Source organism: Marmota monax, unplaced genomic scaffold, assembly GCF_021218885.2.
Source record: "Marmota monax isolate L192 unplaced genomic scaffold, Marmota_monax_Labrador192_F-V1.1 WCK01_AAM20220418_F8-fsc00108, whole genome shotgun sequence".
NCBI lineage: Eukaryota > Metazoa > Chordata > Mammalia > Rodentia > Sciuridae > Marmota > Marmota monax.
The window spans coordinates 4,283,732-4,296,960 of NW_026694593.1; the positions used below are offsets into that span (position 1 = coordinate 4,283,732).

General features: G+C 41.0%; 1 pseudogene; it reads right to left on the minus strand.

The window, feature by feature from the left end:
* Nucleotides 1-1,261: 1,261 nt before the first annotated feature.
* Nucleotides 1,262-1,998, minus strand: LOC124077259 (mortality factor 4-like protein 1; annotated as a pseudogene).
* Between the last annotated feature and the right edge of the window lie 11,231 nt (nt 1,999-13,229).

Below are 13,229 nucleotides of genomic sequence, written 5' to 3' on the forward strand. Positions count from 1 at the left end.
GGCTTTCTATATATAAAATCATATCATCTGTAAAGATGATTTTACTTCTTCCTTTACACTTTGGATGTCTTTTAATGGACTGTTGAATTTGATTTGCTAGTATTTTGCTGAGAATTTTTACATCTCTATTTATCAGGGTTATCAACCTGTAATTTTCTTTTTTTTTTACACTGCCCTTGTCTCCTGATAGAAAACTTAAGCCATCTACACTTAGAGTAATTATTGGTAGGCAAGGATTTCATCTTTTCACTTGTTGGTCATTTTCTTTCATAGTTCTGGTTTCTCTCTTCTACTTGTCTTTGTGGTTTTATGTTTGTTTGCTGTAGTGATATGCTTTGATTCTTTTCTCTTTATTTTTTGTTACCTACTACAGGTTTTTCTTTGTGATTACCACAAGGCTTACTTGAAACATCTTCTAGTGAGTATATCCACTTATTACAATTTAATTTAACTGCATGCAAAGACTTTTTATCCTTCCTCAATATTGTGTTACTGATGTCACCATATACATCTCTTATCTTTGAAATTTAAAGAAAAAATCCATTGAAGACCTGAAAAATAATTTCTAAAAGATTGACTTGTCCAGAAAACTATAGCTACACAATGCATTGTGTAGCTATCATGTTAAAACAGGCACCAGACACAAATACAAAAACCAGGAAACAAGGTGCCATAATTTTTCAACAATTTGAGCAAATAACAACACGGACGACTTTAAAAGGATAGGCTTTTTATTATAAGCACTATTTTTTAAAAGGAGCACAAATGGATAAATATATTCAGTTAACTACACTAGATAGAACCTTTGGCACTAGGTATCAGAGCATTTTGTCATATAGTACTAATATATATCATAAAAGTGTAGAGTATCAAAAGAATAGAACCACCAGCATTCAAAAGTAGCTTTGTCAACTAAGCAATGAAACCCTCGATAGCATGCCTGTCTTCTGTTTGCATTGAATATACTGGTAGCATCTTTAAAATGAAAAGAAAGAAAAAAGACAGAAAGAAAAAGAGAGAGAGAGAGAGAGAGAGAGAGAGAGAGAGAGAGAGAGAGAGAGAGAGAAAGAAAGAAAGGAAGGAAGGAAGGAAGGAAGGAAGGAAGGAAGACGGGCCATAACCTCCTTTAATTTCTGTTTAAAATCAAACAGAAAACAAACATTAATTCTTTTATATACGGACAGCTTCAAGGTACCTCATTTGTACAAGAAAGGGATGGAATGTGTTTACAGAGATTCAAACATACGTGCCTGAGAGAACCTCATGCAGCTTTCTTATGAAACATTTCATAATCTCTGGAACTAGTCGGCAAAGTCTTTGTCTGGTGCTTTAGGAAATCATAAAGATGATTCAGTAATAAAGCAAGTTCCTTCTCATCCAGAAATGTATCAGGCCTACATCAATTTAATTTGCACAAATAATCTCAGTAGATCTGAGGCTCCATGTACCGGGGACACGGAGACATCCTGGTGATCTGCAAGAGCATCTGCAGACTGGAGTCGCTCAAGTTTGCGAAGCTTGATTGCCCGTCATCACGTTGGCATGTTCTTTTATCCCCGCCACTACTTCATTAACAGCACACTCCTGGTATTTCCTAGAGATTTCTTGTACTTGGCATAATCTTGTAGAATGAAATCCACATTCTTCCTGGCAGGAAGATAAAAGAGTCGTTTTTGCCTTGTAATTAAATCTTAGTCACCAACAAGCCATGGTTTCAGCTATTCAGGAATCTTGACTTAAACTCTGTTCATCAATGTTTCCTCATTGCAACAGGAGGATCTGCCGAGTCTTTTCTTCTGAGACTGCGGCGTCTCACTGATGGGTACTACTGCCATCTCCCTTGCCAGGTGTTCTGTTTGTTGGTTTTCATTTTTACTTCCACAGAATGACTCCTGTCCTGGGGCAGTCCCTCTGATCTTCCCTTCTGCATTTCGTTTCCTGGTTGGCTTTTTGAAGTTCTTACTGTTTCTGCAGATTGGTGTTCACATACAGGAGCATTCTGCTCTCTGAAATCCACTTGTCCCAATTTCATTTGAAATATTGTCATGTATTAGGCATTTCACTTGTTTGTCATTTATGGCAACCATTACATACTTTGCTTCATAAAGAGGTCCATGAAATACAGCATTCCCCCACCCTGCTGGAATTTAGGATTTGGGCCCTACTTGGGCACCATGATATGTGAGTCACCACCTCATCCATCTCCCACCATCCCCAACTACTTTCCCCTACTCTCTTTCCCACCCAATTCCCATCAGATGCATTGTCAGGCATCACCCCCTCTCCATCCTGGGCCCCACAATTGACATCTTTTTTATTTCATATTCATTAGCCCATTTTTGTAGCTATAATTTTTTTTTAAAAAAATTGTTTAGTTATACATGGACACAATATCTTTATTTTGTTTACTTATTTATTTTTATGTGGTGCTGAGGTTAGAACCCAGGGCCTTACATATGCTAGGTGAGCGCTCTACCACTGAGCCACAACCCCAGCCCCTGTAGCTATAATTTTTAATACTTTGTCCTTTAACTTTTACACTTAGGTTAAAAGTTATGTATGCCCCATCCTGACAGTATTCAAATAATCTGAATTTGACTATATTCTTGCCTTTACAGTGAGTTTTTTAATACTGACATGTTTCACGTTGTTAGTTGATGACCTTTCATTTCAATTTTAAGAACTCCTTTTTAAATTTCTTGAAGGAAATGTTTGTAGTGATGAACTCCCTCAACTTTTGTCTAGGAAAGTCTTTACCTGTCCTTCTCTTTCTGAAGAACAGGCTTGCCGAGTTTAGTATTTGGGGTTGACAGTTTTCCTTTCACAGTACTTTGAATATATCACCCCATTCTCCCCTAGCCTGCGAAGTGTCTGCTGAGAAATCTGCTGAAAGTCTTGTAGAATTTCACTTGTATGTAACACTTTGCTTTCTCTAGCTGCTTTCAAAATTCTCTTTGTCTGACTTTTCAGAATTGATTATAATGTGTCTTAGTAAAAATCTCTTTACCACATGGAATTATTTGGACTTCATGGATTTAGATGGTCATTTCCCTACCGAGTTTTCTGTCATTCTTTCCTTAAATAAGCTTTCTTCTCTCATTCTCTTTCACATCTCCTTCTGAGACTCCCAAAATGCATATTCCATCATGGCCATATGCAAACTGAAGAATCAGAAATTGGTAGCATGCGTCAGTCCAGATGTATCCAGAAGTAATGCTTTACCAAGTTTCTAGGTATCTTTCATTCCAGTCAAACTGATACCCCAAATTAACCAGCACAGAGACTAGTGCTACAAACTACTATTCTGACATTTTGTTGATATCGCCTTCCTATATATAGATCTTTTTACATTCTCACATGGAAATCTCATATCAACCTTTCAAAAGCATTATTATTATGAATACCTTACAGGTAAACTGATGAACTTAAGTAACTTTCCCAAGATGGTCAAGCTAATTAACATGCAGCACAGCTGAAACTTGAACCTAGATCCTCGGAGTCGAAACCCAGGACTCTTGCCAGTGCCTCACAACTAGGCCATCTTTGGCATAGAAATAAATGCATAAGAGAGCACAGAAAAAGGAATAATCAGAATCTGATAAAATTAGTCAGATATTCCTTGGAGAAGCAGCTTTGAACTAAATCTTTAGAATGAAATGAACACAGACTGGCATCCTGAAGAAGAACTCTACTCCTGGGCATCAGGATTAGTTTCAGCAGAGACTCAAGATGAGCATCTACCAAATAACATGCAGGGAAGAGCAAACAGATTAGGTCCCTATGAGAGAGGCTGTGTTAGGGAGAAACCAAAGATTAGGTAGAAAAGTGGGCCCAACCTTATAGATTCTTAGTGTCCATAATACCCCCTCTCTGGTTCTCCCACTCTTTTGGAAACTTCTTTGGCTTCTCTCTTATTTTATCACCTTTAATGAGGCCCTTACAGTTTCTCTTAACCAGATCCTTCTCAACATTGGCTGCCATTTTGTCATCTACAGAGTTCTAAAACACTGGTACTGAAGTCCCATTTCTAGGATTTCTAATTTTATATGTCTGTAGTGTGACTTTGGCTCCCTGCATTCTTAATTCCCCCAAGTGGTTCTAATGCACAGCCCCTTGCATTACACTCTTTCCCTGGGGAAATCTTACCTTTGGTTGAGATTTCAACCATCAATTTCTTCCAGATGGATTCTAATTACATCATTATCCAAGATTTCTCCTCTGAGTTCCAGACCTATGTGTCCTACTACCCTCTGAACCACCTTACCCAGGTGTCTCACAGACATCTCAGACTCAGCATGCTTAAAGTGGATGTTCTCTCTCCATGTTCCTCTCCCTGTGCAATGGTTTAGAATGTGGTTTGTCTCCACCATAACTCATGCTGGAGTTTAGTTACCAATGTAATGGAATTGAGAAGTTCTAGGGCTTTTAAATGGTACTTGGGTCATGGGGAGGGTATGTTCATGCAAGGACTAATCTAATTTCCAGAAGAGTTGGTTAGTTATTGTGAGGGTAGGTTGGTATAAACAATCTTTTTCCTCTCCTCTCTTTTGCACCTGCTCCCTTGCCCTTCCATCTTCTGGCTTGAGTTGGAGACACATGAGGCCTTCGTTAGATGCAGTCACCCAATCTTAAACTTTTTATCCTTCAGAACCATGAGCCAAAATAAACCTCCCTTCTTTATGTTACCCAATCTCAGCTATACTATTCTAGCAACAGATGCCACGTAAACAGTCCTACCATCTTCCTTGCTACTCAAGCCAAAAGCTAAATCTGTCTAATACCTTCCTCTTCCTCACCTTCTACATCCAATATGTCTGCAAGACCTGTGTGTTTCTACTTCTTAAATTTATAATACTCTACTTCTTTACAATTTAAAATATTTTCTCTAGCCCAAATACATTAGTTCAGACCCTCATTTCTTATCTATTTTATTAAGTCTTCACTGTTTCCAATCTTGCCCTCCTCCAATCCATTCTCAATGCTAAGGCCACAGCGAACCTTTCTAAAATGCAAATCTGATCATGTCAACATCTCCTGCCTAAAATCCTATTGTGGCTGTCCATAGTCTGTAGGATAAAATCTATACTCCTTACTTTTGCCCACAAAATCTTTCATGATTTCCCCTGCTTAGCTCTCCCAACCTCACCTCTCAACACTCCCTACTCCACACCCTACACTCAACTTGTCCCACAGGATTTGGCACAAGCCTCACCTCTAAGCTACCCTGCTTGAGCCCACTTTATAAGTGAAGTGCCCCTTCAATGTGCTCCCTTAATACCCTTTGTCATCGCCTTTATTATCCTGGATTACAATAATGGGTTGATCTGGATGACTCCCTGACCACACTGTAATCTCCTTCAAGGTTAGGATCATGTACTATTTCTCTTTATATCCCTGCTTCTTTGCACATCACAAGTGTTTAATTAAGGTTTGTTGAATAAATGAATGAATGAATGAATGGTCGCTGGGGTGGACCAGCTGTCAAAAAGGGTTGAAGAACTGGCAAACAATTTTATATTCAGCAATAGGTAGGTCAGGGGGTAACTTTCCTAATCAGAAGGGTGACATAAATGAAAATAGTATTTGAGAAAGAATAATTTGATAATATATTATATGATATAGTTGGTCACCAGAGGAGGGACACTAAGCAAAATACTCTCAAAATACTCTCATCAGTTTCTTCATCTAAAAAAAGAAGTGGGGAGATATGGTTATAGGTAGTGCCTACTTCATGTCTGTTGCAAACAAAAAATAACATAAGAATTTTGAGAACTTTCTGAAGCCACAAATCCTTACATGAATGTGATAAATTACAATTATGCAAATAATGAGGGGTGTGGCTACCAAAGGAGTAGTCAGTGAGGACCTTGTGGAAAAGACCATGGGCCACGTGTCAGCTCCCTGGCTTCACCGTCATGTGACTTTCAGCAGATCACTTGGCCTTTCTATGCCTCAACTTCCTCATCAGCAAAATATGAACACCACACTCATAGGTTTATCATGTTGTTTTTGTATCTCATATAGAGCATGACAACGGAATGTATTTAACAAATTATAGTCTCCCACCCCTCCTGAGCAACCACTCTACATTTATCCCTGTAAGATAATTATTCCAGACCTCTGACACAGGGGCCAGGACCCAGAGAATCTGGAGTAAGTGAAGGGTCACACTTACTGCAGCTCGGACGAAATCTTAAGTAGAAGGACAGGTGAGAGACTCTGGGCATTGATCTGAGAACCACAGAGAGGTAATATGCTAAATGACGCATTGGACAAATGAATTTCGGCAAAGACTAACAACGAATGGGAAAAGGTACCAAAAAAAGTTTTGGAATCCAATTTCCAAGCAGGCAGAGGAAAGGGACTGTACAGTACATGATCTGGGAGTGAGGTCAGGGGGTAAGAATCTCTCAGCCTCATCCCTCCACCCTTGTGTTCATGAGTCACCCTGAGGCCTCAAGCAAATCCTTCCAACCTCTGCCTCCATCTCCTCCTCTGAAAATGGGTATCATGATAATATAAGCACAGCAGAAAAATGGAGGTGTGGGCTCCTGACAGCAGAAATCTGCCGAGACGTCAGATCCTGAGCATCTGATATAAAGAACAGCCTGACACACCTGGACTTCCTGGGCTGATGGTAAGAGGGGGTCAGTGGAGAACAAATATCCAGCAAATGGGCCTGAATTTCAGCAAATGGGTATTCCATAAGATTTAATGAAGAGACTATTCTGAATCCTGACACCTAGTAGAAAAAAGACTTAATGCAGAAATATAAAAGCATCAGAATGCACACCCAATAACAGAAACTGTCAACTGAAAAAGGAAAGAAAGACAAAATTCAGCGTTCATGGTGGCTCTTGGGGGTTCCAAGGAGCGCAGTGCTCCATATAAGGTTTTGTGAAAGCAGGAGTCTTGCAAAGCACCCGGCCAGTCCCATTCATAGGCATCTCTTCCTGACCTCATCTGTCTCTTCGTAGATCTGTTCCCAAGATTTCATATTTAGATGTTATGGGAAGAAGAGAACATATAGAAACTTAAAATTCTCTTCCTGTTCTTTTTTTCCCTATAAGCTAAAAGTACTTCACAACTTATGATCTAGTTTGTTCCAGCACATCCCTCACTCCCAACCCAGAGAGGAAGCAGGAGTCATTATAATTTTATAGGTAGACATGTAGGGCCCAGAGAGTTTAAGTGACTCACCTAAGGTCACAGAGAATACCAATTCTGAGCTTGTCCCATAACACAGACCCCCAGGCTCCCAATTTACCACATGGACAACCAGAATCTATTAAAAATATTAACAGATCCTAAAGACACATTCTTGCACCCTGACGCTACCTTGTACAAAAAAAAAGCCTCTATAGTAATTTATGTCCTAACACATACTCTATAACCAAACTCACTTATTACATTACAGTTGGTGTAATAAGCCAAGACTAAAAATAGAAGTTCAGTTCAAAGGATGTCTGGTTCATTTTCTGGCTTTGGTTACCGGCTCATGCTTAAATGGTTTAGACAGTAAGTAAGATATTTTGCCTGTGCCTCCCATAAGAGCAAAAAGAAGCCCAGTGAGGAGCCACGGAAAGAAGGAAGGGGGCTGTGGGCTGCCCGTCTGGGTGGGATATGCTTGGTCACATTTTCTCAGGGGTATAAAGCGTCCCCATCAGCAGACAGAGCGAGGGGAAAGCAGTCTGCAGCCCGCGCGTTTCCGCAATGCTTAGGCTACAGTCCCCCTTTGGAAACTCACAGTGCAGATTGGAGGGCTTGAAAAGTCCTGTGTCACAAGAATAAAGAACAAAGAACCTATTTCAATTTGCTTAACCACCCAGTGCCTAAATTTAGGTGACATTAGCTTCTGAAGTACCTGGATACCTAAGAAGATCTCATGACCAACACTCTAACTAAAAACACTGTAAGAAGATAAGAGGATGGCATAATGCCTTCTCCAAGAAAAAGAGAATTACCTTGACCTTCTCATTAGACCTCTACTCAGCATTATCAGAACTACCCATCTGTGCCTTCTCTAAATGCCTGGAACCTGGACACTGGTCCAGGATCAACCTCTTCCTTTAGAGAACAAGGGGAATAAATGGTACAGGAGAAAGGGAGAATCAGAAGAGAGTGAGAAATGCCTGGCCTTTGACTCAAAATTCACATCAGAAAGTAAAATACAAAGTTCAAAATATTCCGCTTCCTTCCGTATCCCCAGGTATTACTTCATTGCTTTAAATCTTCCTGGTCCCTCCATCAATCCATTGGCCCAAAGGAACAGGCTCTATCTGGCCAATCCAACAAGATGGAACCCCAGCTCAGCCGCTGCATGACATCCGGCAGGCAACTTAACCCACCATGTCCCTGTTTCCACACCTGCAGAGCGGAGGTGGCAGCCCTTCTTTCAGGCTGGGCAGGATGGGGAACAACTAATAAAAAGATTGTAAAAACCCTTTGCAGTACATTCAGTGTCCCGTAAAAGCTTAATGATTATAATCAAGCTGTAGCTAGTCGTCGTCAAAGTTCACCCATGACTCTCAGCAGTCACTGCCTTGGTATCTGATAACAGGACACTCTCTGCCCCATGTCTTCATCAGCTGCACAAACTGGTCTTGACCAACTCTGATTTCTGCACATCACGTTGTCGAGGGGAAAACATTGCTGCTGGGTCTAATCACCACCATGTTTTGCTGGAAACAAGGCAATGATCCAGCCTCCTGACAATGATCACAAACCTCTATTCTCCTTCTTGATGAGGGTACCTGCTGCAGAGGGCTGCACCATTGGACAGCATGGAGTCCTTCTAACCACATTAGAGGGGCAGAGGTATTTGGTAAAGAAGACACCTCTCGACTGACGCTTTCCATATCACAGTACTATAATCTCAACACAGGCAGCAAAGAATTAAGAGAGTAACGATAAATGACAATAAAAAATCTAAACATTCATATTGCAGTTCTGCTGTTCGACAACTTCTTTGACCTTAGGTAAGTCACTTCATATCTCAAGGCCTCAATTTCCCCTGTCTACACAGTGAGAATAATTGTGCTTACCATACGGGGTTGGTGCAGATTACTTGAAACAACATTTATTATTGGACTTGCTAACAATGATGATGATGATGATGATGACGACGACGACGACCACAACAATGATGATGATCACAACAAAAAATAGACTCCCACCATTATGCTTTATAGGCCAAAGCTCCCCCGACTGGACTGAAGGTGCAGGACAGAGACCTGTCTGGTCCATGTCTGAGTTCTCAGTACATGGGCCAGCACTTTTTAAATGTGATTAGAAGGAATTGATCCAATTTTGCTGAATGTAGAGAATCAGGATGGAAATAGCAGGTGCTTGAATTGGGCACACAAGGCCTTCTCCATGAGCCAATGTGGGCAAAAGCAGTGCACCTTACCCTCACCTAAGCTGGTGCCCCTGGCAGTTTTCCTGAGACAAATTCTGCTTATTCAAAGTCCTCATTTGAATAATAATAGCAGAGGAAGCCCAGACTGGCTCAGGTGATACTCTCTGGAATTGCTTTTAAGATATAGATATGAAATGAGCCCCACGGCAAAAATAATTTCTTTTCCCCAAGCTTTGCTATTAATCTCCCCAATAAGACCAGCGTAGCAAGAACTAGGCTATTAATGTTAATGTCACTACTCTCGCCCTCCCATCTGCTATGCTCTGACAATCTAGTCACCCTTTCAGTACTCCCAGGAGGATTTAAAAAGGCTAACCTGTGACCTCTTACCTTCTTATGGTCCATTGTGACTTCTCTTCCATGTTTCTTTTCTACCCTTCTTCTTCCTCCGAATCTCCCCATCAAAAAAGTGGCTTCTGAACTCTCATGGGTTACTTTCTGGTCATGGCATTTGTATATGGTTTTATATATGACACATAAACGCCATTCATTCCTTCTTTCAATCAGTGTTTCCTGAGTACCCTAATGGCAAGCACTGGGAATCAATCCACAAACAGAACCTGCTTTCCTGGAAGCTGGATCTTACTCTACTCAATTGCTTCCTAAATGAATGGACAATGGTTGAAATGAACATTCTCTTCTGTACGGTCAACCTTTGAAAGGACCAAGGAAATACAGCCCTTTGTCAACAAGACAGCTCCTCTGTAGTCTGACTGGTCAGACTGTTCCTTCACCTCATCTTTCTTCCTACTTCTAAGTTCACCCATGACTCTCAGCAGTCACTGCCTTGGTATCTGATAACAGGACACTCTCTGCCCCATGCCTTCATCAGCTGCACAAACTGGTCTTGACCAACTCTGATTTCTGCACATCACATTGTCAAGGGGAAAACACTGCGGCTGGGTCTAATCACCACCATGTTTCGCTGGAAACAAGACAATGATCCAGCCTCCTGACAATGATCACAAACCTCTGTTCTCGGATCCATTCTCCTTGGGCTGCGGGCTCACTCTATCCAGAACAAGCCCATCTCCTCGCTGAAGCCTTCCCAAACCACCTCACCCGGCAGTGCTCCCTTCCTCCTTTAACTTGTAGAACACTTGTAGATTACAACCGCCCTCCACCACATCCTCACTGAATGCTTAGGATCATGTCTTTCAATGTTTACTCCCTTTTACCAAGTGCAGTTCCTAATTTGGTTTTGATTTGCTGGGTAGCAAGTTACCGTGGACCACATGAGGGTGTTTAAACCAATATTCTAGGGCCTGTATTCAGGGATTTTCAAAGAGCTGTTAACTTGAAAAGCATAAAGAAACGGACTCTGATTTTGAAATGTGCTGGCCCTGAGAGAAACGATTATGTTAATATCAAAAAATCTGATTTTTTCCCCCTATGGGATGTTATCATTAATCTCCATTTGTAACACGTAGATTATAATTTGCTTCAAAGATCCAATTTATGCTGCTGAAAGCATTTTTTTTCTTTTGCAATTTTGGAAAGACTTTCAAAAGATGGGGTTATAGATGAGCCTTTTCTGATTCACCCTCGGCCCAGGCCTGACGGTAGCCAGCAAAGAGCCCAGAGCGGGACGGGCTTGGCGACACCCAAGATGGCAGCGTGCCAGCTCTTGTCATCTGCAGAGAAAGGGTCAAAGAAAAATACCTGAAAAACTCCAACTGTACATCTGACAGAAAAGCCCAAAGGCTAACAGGAATGTTTATTGAGCAATCATTTTAGTGGGCTTTAAGGCTTGGAATTATTAATTAAAAATAATATACTCTGTTTTTTTTGGAAATAATAATAAGAAAAAAGTCTTGATTTAAAAGGAGAAGAAAGAAAGCCCAGGGAGGGGACTGCAAGAAGGGGCCACTGTCGTGTGGAACTCAACAGAAGAGGAAGGAAGCTGGGGACAGGGAGAAAGCGGAGCTCCAAAGAAGCACGGCCCCCTTCTGGAGAGGAAGGGTCAGGTGAATGCCACGCTGAGCCCTGGCTGTCACACAGATGACTGCTTTGTTCTTCCCGGTCCTTACTTTGGACCCAGGATGGTATTCAAAGTGCTGAAACACCCAAGATTCGAACTCGTAACTATCACGACGTGAGGTAGCGACTGCATGCCTGGGCCCCGAGCAAACACTCTAAGCTAGCCTGGCACATGCCTACCTGTGCCCCTTTCCACACCTGGGAGGCCATGGCCTCTACTCCAACTATTCAAACACTGACTATGGTTTGCTTTAGCTTCAACCCCTTTGTGCTATACCCTTTTTTTTTTTTCAGGCACAAAACCTCTCTCAAAAATTTTTTTTTAATTCTTTAGGTACACATTCTCTCATCTCATTTCAAAGAATGGCTTGTCATTCTACTAGAAACAGAGCTAAGTTTAAGAAGAATATAGAATGTTCTAGAACACTTCTACCCTTGAGAAACTCTGATCCTTCTTTCATATGGTGGCAGGGACCTTGTTTATAATAACAAATTCCATAAAAATCTTGATGGTTTAGTCAAAGACGCCTGCTTCCATCATTCCCAGTAAATTATAAAAATTAAATTCATCTGTCCCATGCAGGGTGTCTTCTGACAAATCCCAAAGCTCTGTGAAACTGAGGAGCCATTGGTTAGGATACAGATTCAATTATAGATCAGAGAAAACAAATAACTTGAAATCCATGACAGAAATCTAGGAGCCCTCTGCTACTCTAGGGGACAGTGGGAATGGATGGAAGGTGGAAGTGCTCTCCCTAGGCACAGGTGCCAGTCACCTCGCATAGCATGACGTAAGATGAAAGCATCTGCTGACTCTCAGAGGTATAATTACTAGCAGGGTGGGGGTGTAATTAAAGTAAGGATAATTTACCTTAAAGAAGATAAAAATTAAGAATTATTAATGATCACAATAATTAGCCCTTTATATCTAAGAATCACAAAATGCTTTACAAGCTGTAATTATCACAGCTCCCCTGTGAGGAAGGGATTCATATCTTACAGCTCCTCAATTTACAGGGGGGTGAAGCGATGGACATAGGGGAAGGCCGAGAGGGGTGGAGTACTGCCTCCTCTGTCATCTGCCTCGTAAGTGGCGAAATTAGAAAGAGGCCCCAGCAGGGCTGACTCCCATTAGAGTGAGTACCCTCATCCTCAAGCCATCGCCTAAATGGATGACCCACTCCAGCGTAAGCAACTCATCTCATTCTGCCCGGTTGGCCACTTAGACTGCCACAATGCAATAAAATTACAACATATCAGCAAGGATTTTATTAACACCTAGAAGAAAGAAAAGGTACAGCACCACTTTCAAGTGACATAAAACCTAATTGAGAAGACAAAGTAAGCATCCATTAAATTAGAGAAGAACGCAAAATTATACATCATCTGACATTAACTAGCACTAGGTTTATGACCCTGACTGTGCATGCTGTGGGGACAATTTTAAGGGGAAGATTATGGTGGGTAAAAGTCAAGAAAGGTTTGGGGGAGGAGATGGGATTTGAGTGACTTCAAGTAAACCGTGTTAGGTTTGGGCTGAGATGAGATCCCAAGTAGGCCAATAACTAAGAGAAAACAGTGGGAAGAATTGAAAGAAATGTCACATCATGTCAAAGAAAAAGTCCCTACCAAAGAGGTGTTTAAAGAACTGATAAAAGAATGTCACTTCTTTCAAAGTCATCTAATATCCTATTTTGGACATTTTCCCAGACTATGGATATCATGGTTTATATTTGGTTCTCAAGAAATTCAGGAGGCTAAATATGATCCTGGTCTATATGTTGTTGTTGTTGGGTTTTTTTTTTTTTTTTTTTTTTTTTTGCATATGTGT